The following is a 17,139-nucleotide window of genomic DNA, read 5'->3' on the forward strand; positions in this document are numbered from 1 at the left end:
CATCAAAACTGTCTTTTAACTTTATTCATAGGTGGTCCAAATGAGTAAAAACACAACATACAAAAAGAACTTTCTAAAAGAGCAAAATCTTCTGTCAAACTGAAGCATGTTCCTTCTGCCCTGGTACCACTAACACTTTCTGATTTATGGAAATCTTATTCCATTCATCTTCCTTAGAATTCATTGGATTGGAAAAATAGAATTCCTTAGAATTCATTGGATTGGAAAAATAAAACCTTGCGTGGCAAGGTTTTGGTAGCGGGGGGGGGGCTACAGGGGTGGCTCCTGTGAGGAGCTTCTAGAAGCTTCCACAGTGTCTGACAGAGCCAATGCCAGCCGGCTCCAAGACGGACCCGCCCCTGGCCAAGGCCAAGCCAATCAGCGCCTCTGTGATAACATATTCAAGAAAGGGGGGAAGTTTTTTTTGCAGGGGGAGGGGGAAGTGTGAAGAGGTAACATCAAGATCAGTGCAGAAGGAGGGGCAGGCGGTGCTCCAGACACCGGAGCAGAGATGCCCCTGCAGCCCGTGGTGAAAACCATGGTGAAGCAGGCTGTTCCCCTGCAGCCCATAGAGGAAGGATGAGGGGGTGTGGAGATTCCACCTGCAGCCCGTGGAGGACCCCACGCTGCAGCAGGTGGAGGCACCCGAGGGAGGCTGTGGCCCGTGGGAAGCCCGGGCTGAAGCAAGTCCCTGGCCGGACTGGTAGACCCGTGGAGAGGGGAGGTTTTGCTGGCAGGACTTGTGACCCCGTGGGAGACCCACGCTGGAACAGTTTTCTCCTAAAGGTCTGCACCCCATGGAAGAGACCACGCCGGAGCAGTTGGGGAAGGACTGTAGCCCGTGGGAGAGACTCCATTTTGGAGCAGGGGAGCGATGAGAGGAGCCCTCCCCCCGAGGACACCGAAGCGGCAGAAACAACGTGCGCTGCACTGACCGCAACCCCCATTCCCCGTCCCCCCGCCGCTGAGGGGGGAGGAGGGTGAAGCCGGGAGTGAAGTTGAGCCCGGGAAGGTGGGAGGGGTGGGGGGAGGTGTTTTAAGGCTTGATTTTTTTTTTTTTTTTCATTATTCTGTTTTGGTTAGGAATAAATTAGATGAATCCCTTTTCTAAGTTCAGTTTGTTTTGCTCGTGACGATAATTAGTGAGCTCTCCCTGTCCTTATCTCGACCCGAGCCTTTTGTTACACTTCTCCTCCCCATCATGCTGGGGGAGGGGTGAGTGAGCGGCCGTGTGGTACCTTGCTGCCGGCTGGGCCTAAACCATGTCAATCATGTTATACTTTCAATGGAAAATGTTTATGACAACATGATTATGGAGAAAAATGCAAGCATACCAAAGCGTATTAATAATGGACATTTTCAACATTACGGATCTAACCGATTATTTGTAATTTGCTTTCTGAAAGGCTCAAATTCTATTTACTAACTCAGTAAACTCTCGGTGTTGCTCACAGCAATGCAAGTCTGAACTCACTGAACTGGAATTTCAAGACTTGTTCCCAAGCTCATTTGGAGAATAAGCGTGTTTGAGTAGGGTTGTGCTTTACCAGCCAAGAGCATGCTTAGTTTTCACAGAATATATTCAGTGCGTATTTGTCTGGCAGAAGTTACTCACCAATTTTGAGACATTAGACCACAACGTGTTATCACCAGCAGAGATTTTTCTCCACTGAACATGCAAATGCAACTTTTTCTGAGAAAATGTGGTTTTGTTGCTTTCAGACACAATTTGAGGGCAAATTGCTCAGATGCTGACAATATGACCAAATATTGATGTTCGTGTTATTTGGATAGTGATCCCATAACATATTGCATCTATCAAACAATTACCTTGTCACTAGCTCTTTAAAGTCTAGAAATATGGATACGCACAAGCAGCTTTGTGGATGCACGTCATTCCCCACACCACTAACTTGCAGCTGGGAAACTAACAACCTAATATTTGTACCTTGTTGGGCAACATGATGTTCTGACAATTCATTGTGCAAAGGAAATGCAGACTTCTGAAAGTATTTTTTGCTGATTCTCTCGGCTTCCAGTAGATTTTATTGCACTCTAAACCAGGGATTGTTGAAATTACTCCGAATTTTGTTACTGACTTCAGCTGAAACAGGAATGAACATCAATTCAGCATGTAACTGACTACTTAGGTAAATCTCCAGCCCCAGCTGGCTGAAACTCTATGTATCCATAGGAAAAGTTCTGTCTTTACTCTGGCCCTAGTATTTCTAAACTGCATAGATTATTATAATATTCAAAGAGGACTCAGGGAAAAGGCTTCCACATTTTAAAATAAATAGTTTTCTTTAGCTTCTAAGGAAATTGAGAAAAGAGAATAGCACTCTCTTTTTGCCCTCTTCCTCTTTTTCTAGCACACATTTTGAACCAACCATTTTGTGTATATTCTGGTTATTATTTTTCCCACTCGTATCTGCATTCCTAGCACGGTCTAGAATCAGAACTCTTAACAAGATTCCTTTACAGGACAGATGAAAATATCTTTAATGTGAATTAAAAGAAAATTATTCACTGAAGAGCTAAAATTCCTAAATTTCTCATTTACAGTCAGTCAAAACCATTAATCTAAACTGTTAACGTGCAAATGAAAGCCCAAAACCATGTCATGGCAGGCAGCAAAGGCTCTTCAATGTTTTCTACCACTGAGGACTGCAGTTGAGCCACGGTGGTACGGACACACCTTGGCTGCACCACAGACACAATGATGTCATTTCCATTCATAAATACCTTGGTTCCGACACAAACTGCTTAAACCACATGCTTGTACCTAATCCCCCACCCCCCCCCCAAACCTTGTGAAGATTTATGATTACTGGAGAAATATCATAGCATCATAGAATCTTTAAGGTTTTTAAATGACAACTTAAATGACAACTTTTTTAAATGACAACTGTTTGGAACGAGGATCCTGATCCTGCGAAGCAGCCAATGTTAACTTGTCATTCTAGTAATGATGATAACAGCCAAAACATCAGGAACCACATAATGTAATTTGCTATATTGTGATGTGTTTGGATAGCAACTGTAAAATTGCCATTTTTTACAGCTTTTCAGGATTTATAAAGAAAAAACCCACAATTTTACTGTGTTCATTACCACACCAAAATCACCACTTTTCTAGTGACTTGCCCAAATTTCGATACCAGAAAGAATGACAGCCTCTTAAGTTTGCTATCTTATTTTTACAAAAGAGCATAAAGGAATACAGACGCAGGGCTCTGTCAATCCTAACAACAGTAGGGTTTTCTAACGTGCAGTGATTTCACTAGATTCAATTTAGATGTGCTTTCAAACGCCAGCAGCTAAAAGCTGCTACAGTGTCCGTACCTGTCTCCAGCTGCTTGTTGGATTGCGTCGGGAGGTAACAGATTGACATTATTACTGATCTTGGCCAAATGCTGTTGGTACAGCGCTCAAGGTCATTCGCAGCTTACCTCTGCATGTGCAGGGTGATGTACAGCAGCGTTCAGCTGCGCTGATGGGTTCATCGTTCTCCAAGGCAGTGACCAATGTTGAGCATCTGGCTGAAAGGCTGTTTGATCTTCCCACTGCTTTGCAGGCAATACCACACTGCTCAGGGAGAAAAAAAATAAAAAAGGAAAATAAAAAAGCCGACTATTGAAAAGATTTATCAGCAAACGTAGTAGAGCCATGCTTGACCTCCGTATCTTGTCTTGTTCCCCAAAGGCAGCACATGTAAGATATTTCCTGTCTTTCATGTTACTGACTGGAATGCATCATGAAGTCCAAATTTGCAACCTGCTGTCTGTTTTAGTCATTAGGCATGACTTTTTGTCTCTTGATGAGAGCTGCAGCCAACTGTTCACTGTTGTAATGCATAATTTTTTCAGTTTTCCCCCCTCCTCTGAACAAATAAACAAAAAACCCAACCAGGCTGAAAGCTGAAATTCACTCATCATCCGAGGCTTCTGTGTCTTACAGTATCTCATTTCCACATCAGCACATGATACTCTGCTCTAGACCACCAAAACATTAGTTGCAGAGTGAATAGCCTCCACCTATTATTCATGGGGCAAATTCAAAGGTTACTGAAAAACAATGAAAAGCATCTACTAGATTTCAAAAGAGCTGATCAGTGCCAACATGTTATTTTTTAAAATTATGTCCACTCTGCAAAGACATGCCACAAGTTATGAAATTAAGCTATTGTGTTGTATCTTGGAATATTGTTCACAAAACAGTTAGTAGGCATTTTAGCCTCTGACCATCTTCAAAGTCAACTGAAGACAATTTATAAGGACATTAGAACATACAGTGTAAAATACCGGTCACGTTTTGATTCCCACAAGCTGTACACAAGTACTGGTTATGCCCTCGCTCCACTGATTTTATATATATATGTACACACACACAATAAAGGTCTTTAAAATGAAAGAAACTCTTAGAATCCCTGATCATTATTTATAAATAGTCTTCTGCAGTAAAGAACTAGAAAAGGCACACATGCCAAACTAATACCTAATTTGAAAACTAGATTGCTGAGAGGGATCTCACCCTGACAGAAAGCAACCTGTGGGGCTGCTCTGCCATTCCCATAATAAACGTTTATTCCATGAGCAGCAAAATTAGCAGAATTTGATTTCCCATCTATTTCTGCCCTTTGTCCCCTAAACCTCCTTCCAGTGCAGTAAGCCCGGTCATCTGCTCTTCCCCTACACCAGCCCAAGTTGCGGATACCAGCAGTGGTTAGTCTGGAGCTGGAGACGTGGGTTGGCCCAGCAGCTCCTGTCAAACCCACGAGGTAACTGATGGTTTCTGACAGTGCTTCTGTCAGTGTGGGCACCAACACGAATCTTTTCCTGCTGTCCAGCTCCCAGTGCTCACAGACCTCACAGGCAATTAAGGTGATTAAATCCTATCTCAAATTTGGTTGAACTGCCGAGCCATTTCCAAGTTTGTGAAGGGGAGACTGGCCAGCAGATTGGGAGGCGGACCACAGAGGGCTGGCGTGCTAGGTGAGAAGCAGCCCATTGCTCTCACTCAGTGCAAATATCCAAACCCTCACAACTAAAAGTTAAACAGCCTTCAACTATGTTTCACTAGCAGTTCAGCAGCTAATTATAACGCACTTTGGGGTTTTTTTTGTATACTAATTTGACATTAGCAAGCTGAAAAGACCTAAAGGTAAACTCATCTGTTCATCTGCAAACACAATTGTGTCATTTATCCATGTCCACCCTGCAGTTCAGACACAAGCTTTGCTCTTTTTTAATGGCTTGGAATTTCAAGACAGAAAACTGACAGAATATCTGCCAGTTTACTCATTCAGTTAAAAAATGTTGGTCTGAAGAAAGGAAAACCATTGAATTCGGTGGTTCTACAACAGCAGGGGTATCGGTATCTCCCTTTTAGGAAAAGCTGCAGGATCCCAGACATGAGTCAACTCTTTGGAAGAAAAGGATGGAATATTACAACTATTTTTGCCCAAGGACGTCACCAAGAGGTAGAAGGCTTTAATGCAAAGTGTCTGGTCATGCCATGCATCTCTGAGGCTATTTCCAGCCCTTGCCTGACCATACCCTGTACTTTGAAAGTTGTGAGCTCTGGTGGAGTAGGGATGCTGAGGCAGTTTATACTGGTGTGTTCCCAGTTGCAGATAACACTATTCAGTTCAGTCTCTCAGCCACAGACCGTGGGCTGATAGCCTAAATTAGTCTGTTGGGAATTACTTTCCCTATAGCTTGAAGTAATTAATCGACTCTCATTACCTGTTTTAGTTCTGGATTTTCTCATTAATTTTAAACAGATACTAAACAGATAATTTTTGAGAAACTTTCATAGTGAGAATTACAAACCTCTTTAAAGCAAGAAGATTGTTGCATTTTCCTCTAATTCAGTCCATTAAAAATTGTCCGAGAATGACCAATAGAACAATAAGATCTGCCTGACTGACAGCCAAGGCAGGCTGTCTTACTAGCAAAAATTAATTAGTTACTTTATGATTCATGGAAACTGGCGTTCCCACCAGTCACGTGAGTTAGTTATAAAGCTTTGTGTAAGGTTAATAAAACCCAAAAAATCCTCACATAACCAAAACTTTAGACTATGTGGCAAATCATTGTCATCTTCCCATACTAGAATGGATACTTCTAGTATATCAATGATAGAAGATCCAGAACCAGGAGGGTACGCTGGAGACTACGCGTTTGGCTGCAGTGGTGTTTGCCACCAGATGCATTTGTATTATCCCTTGTGCATTTATGTAACCGTGGGTTTTACTTGTGAAGTACAAGTAAACAAGATACAAATCACGTATCCTTTTCTTTAATGTACTTTTCATTGTCTGTGAGTTATATCTCATTTTGGGTTATGACAAATGACAATTTCAATTTCACATCCAAACGGGATTTGAAATGCCAGAGAAGGTGCGTATTTAATACTTTACATCACCACGTCTATTTTAAGTAAGCATCTATACACACTCCAGATACTGCACTGAAGCCTCACTTACCTTAAGCAGCAGCAAACCCTGTTCACTGAGGCAGGCAATACAGCTTTTTCTATACTTGGAGGTGGATAGGCCAAACCCTCATACATGTCAATTCTCAAGCACTGGCATTAATCCTTTTTTCTCTCAGTTTAGATAAATTGACCATGCCATTCATAACTCTGCTAATCACAGCCACGTAACTCAACATACAGTTTGCAGAGTTTTCAAATTACCATTATAAAATATCTTTTTAGAAGAAGGGATAACCACTGTGTTTCAAAACCTTCCCTGCTGATTTTGACCATCTGTGTAAATCAGCAAACACATTTCATGATCACTTGTAAGATACATCCCAAAATTTACAATTGCTACCCAACAGATATCCAAAGAGCAGAGACAGGAATGCAACTTAACCCAGCAATGCCCAGGCCTCTTTAAAAACAGGCCAACCTACTATATATCTAAGTCACTTTGCTAATTAATGGGTAACCACGTCACTCCAGATAAACAACATCTGACGGACAAGATAGATGATTGCAAAAACAACCAACAGCAGTTTGACGAGCAAATCAACACTGCCCATCAGAAGGGAGAGCAGGGGGGCAACAGAAGAGAAAAATCTATGGAAAATAACCAGTCATGGTTTACATATTGATTTATTTTATGCATGCCTTGCAGAGCCCACTGGCATAATTTCTCTGTAATTTAATCAAAAATAAAGACAAATTTAAAAGTAAAAGTGAAAGTGATTTATAGGAGCTTGGATGGTAGTGAGAAGGTAGACTCAAAGACATTAGTACTAACTTATGTATTTTGGGGAAACCTGGAGCTGAAGTAATGCCTGTCTTCTATAAATTGCATAACGTATATGAATTAGTGCCCACAGACTAAAGCAAATTTGATAAAGGAAAAAAGTAGTCCTTGTTTTCATCATTGAAAGAAACATGATTGGGCTGAGGGAAGAATAAGACTGGCACATTAAAAATCACTGTTAGGAAAAGGACTACTGGTCTGATTGCAACTCACATGTGATTCAGTCAACTGCCTGTAACTATGAGATTGGCACTGTTTAAATTCACAGCTTTTCAGAAGGATGAAGCTTGCTCCCTATTCATCTCTGCCACCATCTACAGAATTAAGAGAGTGGCTGGCGATGAAGAACAAATTAATCATGTTTATTGTGACAACCATGACTGTTATAAAACAGATACTGTTACAGCACATGCTAACCTCCCCCACACTTTTTCCTTCCTTATGCAAAACCTGTTGAACATTCAGTTCAGGTCCCCTGAGACATATGTCTAGAAAAGCACTGATTCCAGGAATAAATTCATTTCAGGTACATGCAGTAGAAGTTGCTTGTAATACACTATTTGCAATTAAGTGTCTAGATGTACCATTGTTCTCACATCTGAAGTCATGCATTTATTTCTTAAAGAACAGCTTTGAACAGTCTTCAAGAACTACCGACTGTGTGGAAAAATAGCTAACAAAGATCTTTATCTTTGATCTAGTTCAACATTTAATTCTTACCTGAATATTTGCTCTTTACAGTGGAAGCAGCTGAGGACAGGGAGCTGAGCAATTGGGAAATTTCTGAACCAAGGTCAGCTCAAATACAGTCAATATGAACTTACTGTCAAAACTGATGTTCAAAGTTTTCAAACAGGCTCAGGAACGACTTTCAGTCTTTGCACACTCAGATCATACTGCACTTCTCCAAGGCTAAATAGCAAATAGCTGTGCTACCCACACGCCCTGCATATTCTGATATTTAGGAATGGTGACAATTTAACACTGACTGTTGTGGTGGGTCATTTTGAAAAGATCTCCCACAGTCACAACATGATGATAAAACTTCTTTGTCTGCCCTGTGCTTCACAGGCAGGTAAATGAATACAAAGTTTGGGAGGAAGAAGGCAAAGTCAGTGCAGAAAAAGAGGTGTTGTACACTGGGCTGAGCTCGCAAGACTAAATCACATCTAACTCATTACTGGCATCACACTTCATAGTCTCTGGCAGAAGAGTATGTTGTGCCAGCTAAGTGTCAGGGATCCGGATTTCAAAATATTCTTACCCTGCCCTGTGGGTAAAATTGCTGAATCTCTTTTATAGCTAAAAATATAGCCTGGCTTGATTTGTTTCCACCCACCATTAACGAGATGCAATCCTATGCTCACAAGTTCCACTGTAAAGCAACAGGACAGCTGCAATCTCGCTAAAAAAATGCAAGGAGGGTAACAGTGTCACTCTGTCATTTGCTCCTTTATAACTGTCAAAGGGTCAACTGCATTTTACTCATCAGACTACAGCAATAGTAGTGAAAATATGGCTTTTGGGTAAACTTACAAAAAAGAAAAAAAAAGGCTTAGTGAAGGAAGGACTGTCACTGCTAAACATTTTAGATGTACCTTGCTGCTGAAGACACTAGAAAGGACTCGGTCTGACAGACTACTGAAAGCAATTAAGTTTTGAAGCAAGACAATCGAAGAAACATGAGGCTCTAAATGTATGAAACCAAATTATTCTCCCTTGTGTGGAGAAAGAGAATCAGAGGCCTAAAGTAAATATTTGAGTCATCTGATCGGCACGCTGTAGCCACAACTCATTAGGTATCTGCTAATTACAGCTTTGAAAGATGCCATGGAGTGACACAAGGCAGCCCTAGATGTATTTAGTTAGTTTTACAACTGAGGAGCCTGAGAAACCCTTGGGTTCTTTCCTACAGTTAACAGCCTTAACAAAGAGCCTCTCCATTAATTACAACCACATCTTGTCCTTTTTTATGTATGAGAAACACTACAATCCTTATAAAAACTATAAAACAGCCATTGTCATTTAGGGATGCTATTAATCAAGGCATTCTCGTGTGTTTTCCCTTCACAGCTCCCTTGCCTAGATTTCAGCGTAACAGCTCGTTGGTTTTTAACTAAAAGCAGAATGGCCATGTGCAGCCATTGCAGAAGGCTCAGGATTTTGATTTCAGTGCAGGAAACGCTTAGCTGTGATCCCTCTTGCAAAGGGAGACCCTGAAGTGTCTGCCAGCATTACCGGCACTGTAATGATCAATCTGACAAAAAGCACTGAAAATAGCTACTTCGTTCTGAGACTAACTTTCACATTGTTGCTTCTCTCCTTTTCCACTCCTGAAAATCAGTGCAACAAGCAGAAAAGAAGCTGTAATCTTTTTGCACTATCGCAAACAGGTTATGTCTGGGACCCAGACGTGACATAAATGACAACTTGGAATACTTGTACTCAGGATTAGGAAAAACTTTCTAACATTAAGAGTAAGGAGTTGCCTAATGAAGGGTTGTCATTACTGGAGATATTTAAGGACAGTTCAGACAAGCACCTATTAAGAATATTAGTGTAAATATTCTGCTTTGGGGCAGGAACATGGATTAAATGACATCCTAAGATCCCTTCTGGTTGCCTGACTCTACAACTCAGCAGCCTCCCCTCCCAAGTTACTCACCCTTCATTTTAATAGCCTCCTGTATAATTTTCAAACTCCTTCACAATTCTCCCAGAAACTCTGCACAGATATACTTGCAACCCTTGAGAAAGAAAAAAATAAATGGGACTGTTATCTGAGAAGTAAAACATGAGGCAGGAGACTCACAAGGTAATATACTAGAACCACAGTAGCATAAATTACAAGTTACAACAGTGATACAAATCCTGTTAGGTTGGCAGAAACCTGACTTTTTCAGTTCTCCATAAAGCTATTATGCACGCCTACTGGACTAGAGAAGTAAGACTAGTTCTGCCAGTTTGAGTCATAGCCAATTTAGGTGAGTTGCAAAGTTGCCCTCTGTTTGTGTCCATGTTAGACATCTTCACTCTACATCAGCTAATTTAATGCTGCAGTAGATTAGCTTTGAAGCAGCACTAGGTGAAAAATTTGCAAGGTGCCTAGAAAACATTAAAGTCTTAGGGGTTAACTTTGGAGTGATTTATTTTTTTTTTCCCCCAATAAATAAAATAGGAACTGTTTAGTTCAGATTCCCTGCTTAAGACTCCCAGTTTGTTACAGAAGTCTTCTGAGCCTTGACTTCAGCAGCCCATACCCAGGTCACCAGTTATCACAGAAACACAGAAGAGAGCCAAATGGGACCTTGGTTAGTCCTTTCCCCTGCCCAAAAGATCCAGCACACAGGAAGAGGACAGCTGGGTAGGACAAGCCAGCAATAGTTCTTCCATGTGGTTTTATGGGGCAGTTAAGTTTTATTACCTGGTAATTACTGAGTAAGACTTCAGACAAGCTGACTCTACAGCCCACATGGCAACAGACTTGTGTGGGCAGTCAGCTCACAAAAATCATGCTGCGAGACTAATGTTTCAGAGGGGAAAGTCAGTCCATTAGGAAAGCTAAGTTCAAGAATATAGTTTAGCCATACTTTAATACTACCGTTAAAGAATATACGTACCAAGTCTCAAGTTAAAAAACCCAAACAAACCAAAACTAAACTTGCAAAAAAGAAGCCAAAGCATAGAAAGAAATTACCAGGTACAGGCTACAAAGACAAGTAGTACAAAATATCTTAAGATTAAAAAAGGCAGGAGGGCAGGTGAGCAGGGATCAGATGACAAAAATGCATCCGTGAATAGAAACACAAAGAGCTGTAAATTTGAGGTGGGAGGGCTAAGATCCATGCTGCAAAACAGACACTTGCTTATAATAACACCGCTAAAGTTGTCACAACAAGGAGAAGCAAAGAAGAGGGAAGAAGAGAAGAAATATTGAACATGCACATTTTTCAAAGCAGAAGCAGCATAATCCAGGGGTACAACAGCTGTTGCTTTAAAGCACTGGGTATTATTACCAAGGAAGAGGCTTGATAGTTTTTTCTTCTTTATTGTTGACTACTATAGTACTATTTCTTCACGTAGTCAATAATGCAAAATATGTGTGAGCAGAACACACTAATACTTGTAAGATCAGTACTAGCATTCTTCTCCGTAGAGGCACGAATATTTTTGGAACAAATGCTTGGGTGAACCTCACTCAGACTGCTTTCTGTAAACTGATACCAGTTAACCAGTTTTGATCCCGTATACCTGTTTTAAACTTTATTTAAACCTTGAAGCTAAAAAGATATCAAACAATCCTAAACCATGTGATAAACAGATGCCAAAGTCATATAATTCCCTATCTCTTCTGTTCATTCTTTGCAATAAAAAGCAAAAACTATGGTTGATTTACTGTGCACTCAAACACTGGGAGAATCCAGGAACATGTGGGATCAGTTTAGGTCAGGATCAAAACCCCATAATTTAGCTGAGAGCAGCTTCCAAACTAAGCTCATATTTTTTCAGACTATATTTATAGTGCAGTTACTATGTGCCAGTACATCATTAAATGTCCTAAGAACTAAACCAACCCTATTCTTTATTGGGAGGGGTTTTTTCCCCTTAAGTTAGAAATACCCATTCTAGTATAATTCTGCATGAATCCGCAACACTCAGTACTCAGTCCCATCCAACCTCTAGATCTGATGACTGCTAAGCTGCCTACAGAATTTTCTTGGTGCTGGTAAGAGATCAGAGTCTCCTGTTCTCAATTTCTAACATACATCTCAGCCTGCCTACAACCACTGCTCCCCCTGACCAGTTTGAAGCTGGAACTAGATTTGGCAAAAAAAGCAGAAGAGACTTGGGATGAAACTTCCACCAGGAGTACATCAGCCCCTGGGAGGCTGTTAAGAAGAGGGAGGGATAAGCTACAAAAGCAGCAAAAAAGAAGAAAAAAAAAAAAAAGAAAACCAAAAAACCCAAAAGCTAAACAAAGAAGCTTTGAACCATTCATGCTGTTGTTTGACCTACTGCCCAGAGTGCAGGATGGGGAGCAAGAGGACTGACTCCGATTTCCACCACTATGTTTGTGATATAAAGCTCTTTCTCATGGGTTGCTCTGTCTGTATGATAATGATACAATTTTCAATCATTCAGATTTCTGTACTGCGTGCTCAGCCACATGGCATTGTTGGAAAGTCTGATTATTTCCGATCCTGCTGCATTAAAGCAGCAAACTGAGAAGACTGTTGCGCAGGAGACAAATTGGCCATGCATCAGAGATTAGTTTAACATACGTATTAGAGGAATAGTGCTTTTCGATGAATTTTCAGAGCCAAAAACTTCTCCTTATCACATAGGAGCTACTGTCTGTAGGGAAAGGCACGGTGAGAGTAATGCTGACTGGAAAAGCAGCCAGCTGACTCAGTATTGCTCTCAAACAACACTGGGACATGCTGAGCTCAGGAAGCAGTGGAAGAATGAGCAAAATCATGTCACAGACTAAATCAAGAGACAATTCTGCTTTGCAGAGTCTACAGCTGTTGTAACATCCACAAACTTACTTAAAACACAAAACATGAGCCAAAAATGAGCTATTGGAAGATTTTTTTTTTTCTTTTTTTCCTTTTACCACTTGAATGAGTGCAGAAGATACAGTCTGTGTATTAAATGGTTTCCTAAGAAGAAAATGAGAGACAGGAATAAATACCCTGGGATTTACACAGCCAGTGCACATTCAGTGGCAGGAACCTTTGCCAGGTTGTTATATGCATTCATGAAATGGTCTCTAACGTCTGACTGGAAAGCACTGCAATATTCAGTGAAATGTACTGAAAGGCAGCCAACATGGCTAGCATCTTGGGTGCTTCTACGATAATAATTAGCTTATTAGCTTTATCAAACTTTAACTAGTGATGTCAAAATATTTTTAGTTTGTATTCATGAAACAGGCAACAAACATACAAGTTTGCTACTTTAAACTAACATACTGGTCTCAAGAGGTTAAGTACTCATCTGTTTCCAAATTGTGTTAAATTTTTTTTAAAAATTACTTTTTTTCCTGTCCATGCTTTTGAAGCATGTCAGCCTTCACACAGATTATGCCTTTGCAGGACTTCTTCTCTCTCTGACATTTCTCATGACGTAATAGCTTCAGTGTAGACCTGCAAGGTAAAACACAGTTTTAAGCATGTATAACAAAACTGGGCCTTCAATCGATGTGGATTTGTTGACAGAAGGAAAAAAAAACACAACCCTTTTACACACAGGTAACATTTTGGCTGAAAAGAAGTTCAGACTGCTGCAACACAGACAGCAAAGGGCCTGCAATCTTTTTGCTTCCCTGAAACAAACAGAAATCAGGACTAGATTTTTAACTCCACTTCCAAAAGTGGAGTTACAATTACAATTTAAATTATTCCATGCAGACAGATAAATCTGAAGTCAAGCACAAATCTCTCACCTGATACAGATTAAAAGAAGGAGCTGTACCACCCTTCTGATAGCCCACTGCAGTCTTAGTGACATTCATGACATCAGCAGCTACTGTTGTGAATGTGGCTTTCAACCTTAACATCAAGAAAACCAATAAATTAAATAAGCTAAATCTGCCAGTGATCCTATAGCACCTTTTTTTTTCTTTTTCTTAAAGCCACCAGAAAAGCAAAAAACCCCCAAACCCCAAGCCCTCAACCATTTCACCACTGATCTATAATATATTAAATAACAGATATGAGTCAACAATATCATGCTGCTGGGAAAAAATGGAAAACCATTCTGGGAAAAATAAACAGAAGTATCATCTGCAAAACACATGGCATAACGCTTGCATTTGGCTGGGCGGTGGGAAGCAGGCGGCTCAGCTGTGGGCACCATCATCCCAGGAGGATGTGGACAGAACAGAAAAAACCTGGAGAGCAGGAACAAGGATGATGAGGGGCCTGAGGAAGGCGGCTGATTAGAAAAGGCTGAAGGATTAGGGCTGCCTGTTCTGAGGAGCAAAGAAGCAGTCCTCTTTGCATCCGTCTTCAGACTTCTGAGAAGCAGTTAGGAAGAAGGAAATAGTTTCCTCCACACACTCCCAGCCCCTTGGACAGCATTAAGCTCACTGAAGAGCATGGAGTGCCAGAAATAAGACTGAGGCAAGCATCATCCCTGTTGTGACTTTTAGTATACCAGGAATTAAAAGTTTGTGCAACACAATTCGGCTACTTTCTGAAAAAATCATCACAATCTTGTTAGCTGATGCATTCCTTACACATGCAAGCGTTTGCTCTAAAGTTGTCTTCCCCCATCACCAAAGCACGGAAGTGCTCAGCATTTCCTTCTGGTGTCCACCTGGCCCTTTGTTTCAAGCTGTTTCACTCTGATCTTCCTCCTTTCTGTTTACTGTTATTAGCTCACTAGCGGTTTGCTTGTCTTTTTCCCGAGCCTGCACCTCTGGCTGTTGGGAAGTGTGCTGAGTTCCCTTTGCTGACTCAGAAACACGTTGCACCACTTCACTAGGAACAGCTAAAGAAACAGGAGTGATCCGGTAGTTTCCACGGACCGACCAACCTTCACAAAAGATGCACTGCAGATTAAACAAATTATTCACTTAAAATAATTTCTGACTGACAGAGCTACCACTGATAGATCACCTGCTTTGGAAAAACAGGGGAAATATGTTGAGTATGACTGGAAACTATCTGGAGTTTATTTAAATACAAAGCAGCAAAATGCAAAAGTCGAGGCATCCAGGAACAGAGATTAGTGTCCTTCTGCTAGCTACCACAGCAGAGGCTAAATCTTGAGGGCAAGTAAGAAACATGAATGGCATTTTTGACAAGCACTAAGTTAATCATCCTGCATAACACATTCAGCGTCTCAGATCTTGGAGATCATAATGAATCCCTTTAGATGCAGTGTGTTTGTTCCTCTCATGGGATAAAGACCTAACCAAAAAATTAAGGTGTCAGATAATCCAGGAAAAATTACAAACCAAAGTGCTATTTATGCTTGGTGCCCTCAATCCAGTGTCTTCTGTGAGAGCATTGTGTCCTGGAAGCCTTTTCTACAGTTCCTGGGTATTTCAGTTATCTTCCCAACACCACAAGCCCTTTTACAGATCAAGGCGAAAAGGTGAAATTCCAGAAGAGCTGCTACCATAAGCAGAAACACCACAGATGCCTGAGTTAACTGAAAACAAGCCACTCAGATCCTGACACTCCTACTTCAGCTACCCAGCTGCAGATTTTGGGCATATTCACAGTACAATTAAACCATCACAAAGAGTTATATATGCCATCAGTTCCCCAGACAGCTAAAAACCAAAGCCCCTCCAGGTTACAAATCCACAAACTGGAAAAATTGCTGTGTCTTCTACCAAGGAAAGATCTAATGACAACAGGGCTCAGAATTCTGAAACCAGCATCTAATGCTAGGAGATAACTGATACAACTAGTTACATTCCCCATGGAAAATCAGGACATAGTATCTGTACCTCCAGACTATTAATACATACAATTATTAAATCTCTGTTAAAACTTTAACAATCAATTGGAGACTAGTAATATAGCTCATAAGAATTAAAGGCAGATAGCAAATTCATTCCCTTTCTCCCTATAAACCCTATTAATGATGGGATATATTAAATCTATGTTTTAATTTTAAGGCTCTGAACATCTGTTTTGAAATAATTAAGTTTTGAGTAGTAGTTAGTACTGAAAATGTGAAATATTTGCTGACAATCCCAGCTCCACAACACCTTACATAGGCTGCAGTTCAGCTGGCCAGCTGAGGCTGTCAGTGTAAGTTGAATGTGATCAGTGAGTACGTGCAGGAGCCAGCAGGTACCATCCACGTCCTGTTTAATAATTCAACAAGTCACCTGGAGGAAACACTCACTCAGGACCAGGTATATCCCAGCTGATCCGCACCATTGGTAGCAAATGAAAGCATTTTCTTCTTGCATGAAAACATAGCAGTGCTATTTTTAAAGAACTATTCATATACTTTATTTTTTAAACTAACAGTTTTGCATTTAAACGTTACTCTACAAAGTTAAAACATTTCCAAGCACCACCACTGACTTGAAGCAACACAATTCCCACTTGAAATTTTGCGGAAACTGGAAAAGGGAGTGGGTGAGGAGAGAAAAAGAAAAGTCTTTTTCAGGATTAGGTGTTGATGAATCAAAACATGGGAACATTTTTCAAACAAATTTTCTACGTGCAAGTATCCCAGTTTCCCAGCAACTCTGTTAGTGACATAATGTTAACTTTGTGGGAAAGCAGCTCTGCACTACACTCTCTGGATGAGAAACTAAGCTTTCTTGGAGTCTATTCATAACCCTGCATTTGCATTTGATAAATTCCTTCATTGTTATAACCCTTCCCCTTTAACGTGACTATTAATTATTCTTGTATTACACACACAAAAAATATTTGTTTTAAAATGCTAATCTTCCAGCATTTTCTGTGTCATTAGACCAGAGGTTCAGTTAAAGTTTTCCAAAACTTCCAGAAGTTTTAGGTATTTTCCTCAAATAAAAACCATTTTATATAAGCTAAGTTTCTTCTACAATTTTTATAAGACTGGCACTAATTTTAATAGCATGATTTTTAATAGCTTTTCAAAAAAATATTTCACTATCTAGACCACTATTTAAGGCTAAAACAAAGTGAGTTATAATATAGTTGTATCCATAACAACAGATAAAATTTTTCCTCCGTGTGTTTTCAATTTATATACCAAATATTTGTCAATTCCCAAACTGCATTCACAATTTCTTGAAAGGTACAGGATCCAAGTTTCTTTTAATTTCTGCAGTCATAATTTTTTTTTTTTAGTATAATGGGAGTTACTCATACTAGAGTGAGCAGGACCACACT

General features: G+C 40.4%; 1 long non-coding RNA gene across 1 annotated transcript; it reads right to left on the reverse strand.

Annotated features, from left to right (window-relative positions):
* Positions 1-3,456: 3,456 nt before the first annotated feature.
* LOC142601643 (uncharacterized) lies at positions 3,457-14,836 on the reverse strand. Its single transcript, XR_012835175.1, has 6 exons — positions 14,526-14,836; positions 13,731-13,836; positions 13,321-13,431; positions 12,832-12,945; positions 9,948-10,029; positions 3,457-3,588 (listed from the first exon to the last, which is right to left on the reverse strand). It is a non-coding gene; the product is annotated as an uncharacterized LOC142601643 (long non-coding RNA).
* Positions 14,837-17,139: the final 2,303 nt, after the last annotated feature.

Source organism: Balearica regulorum, chromosome 4 (assembly GCF_011004875.1).
Source record: "Balearica regulorum gibbericeps isolate bBalReg1 chromosome 4, bBalReg1.pri, whole genome shotgun sequence".
Classification (NCBI taxonomy): Eukaryota; Metazoa; Chordata; class Aves; order Gruiformes; family Gruidae; genus Balearica; species Balearica regulorum.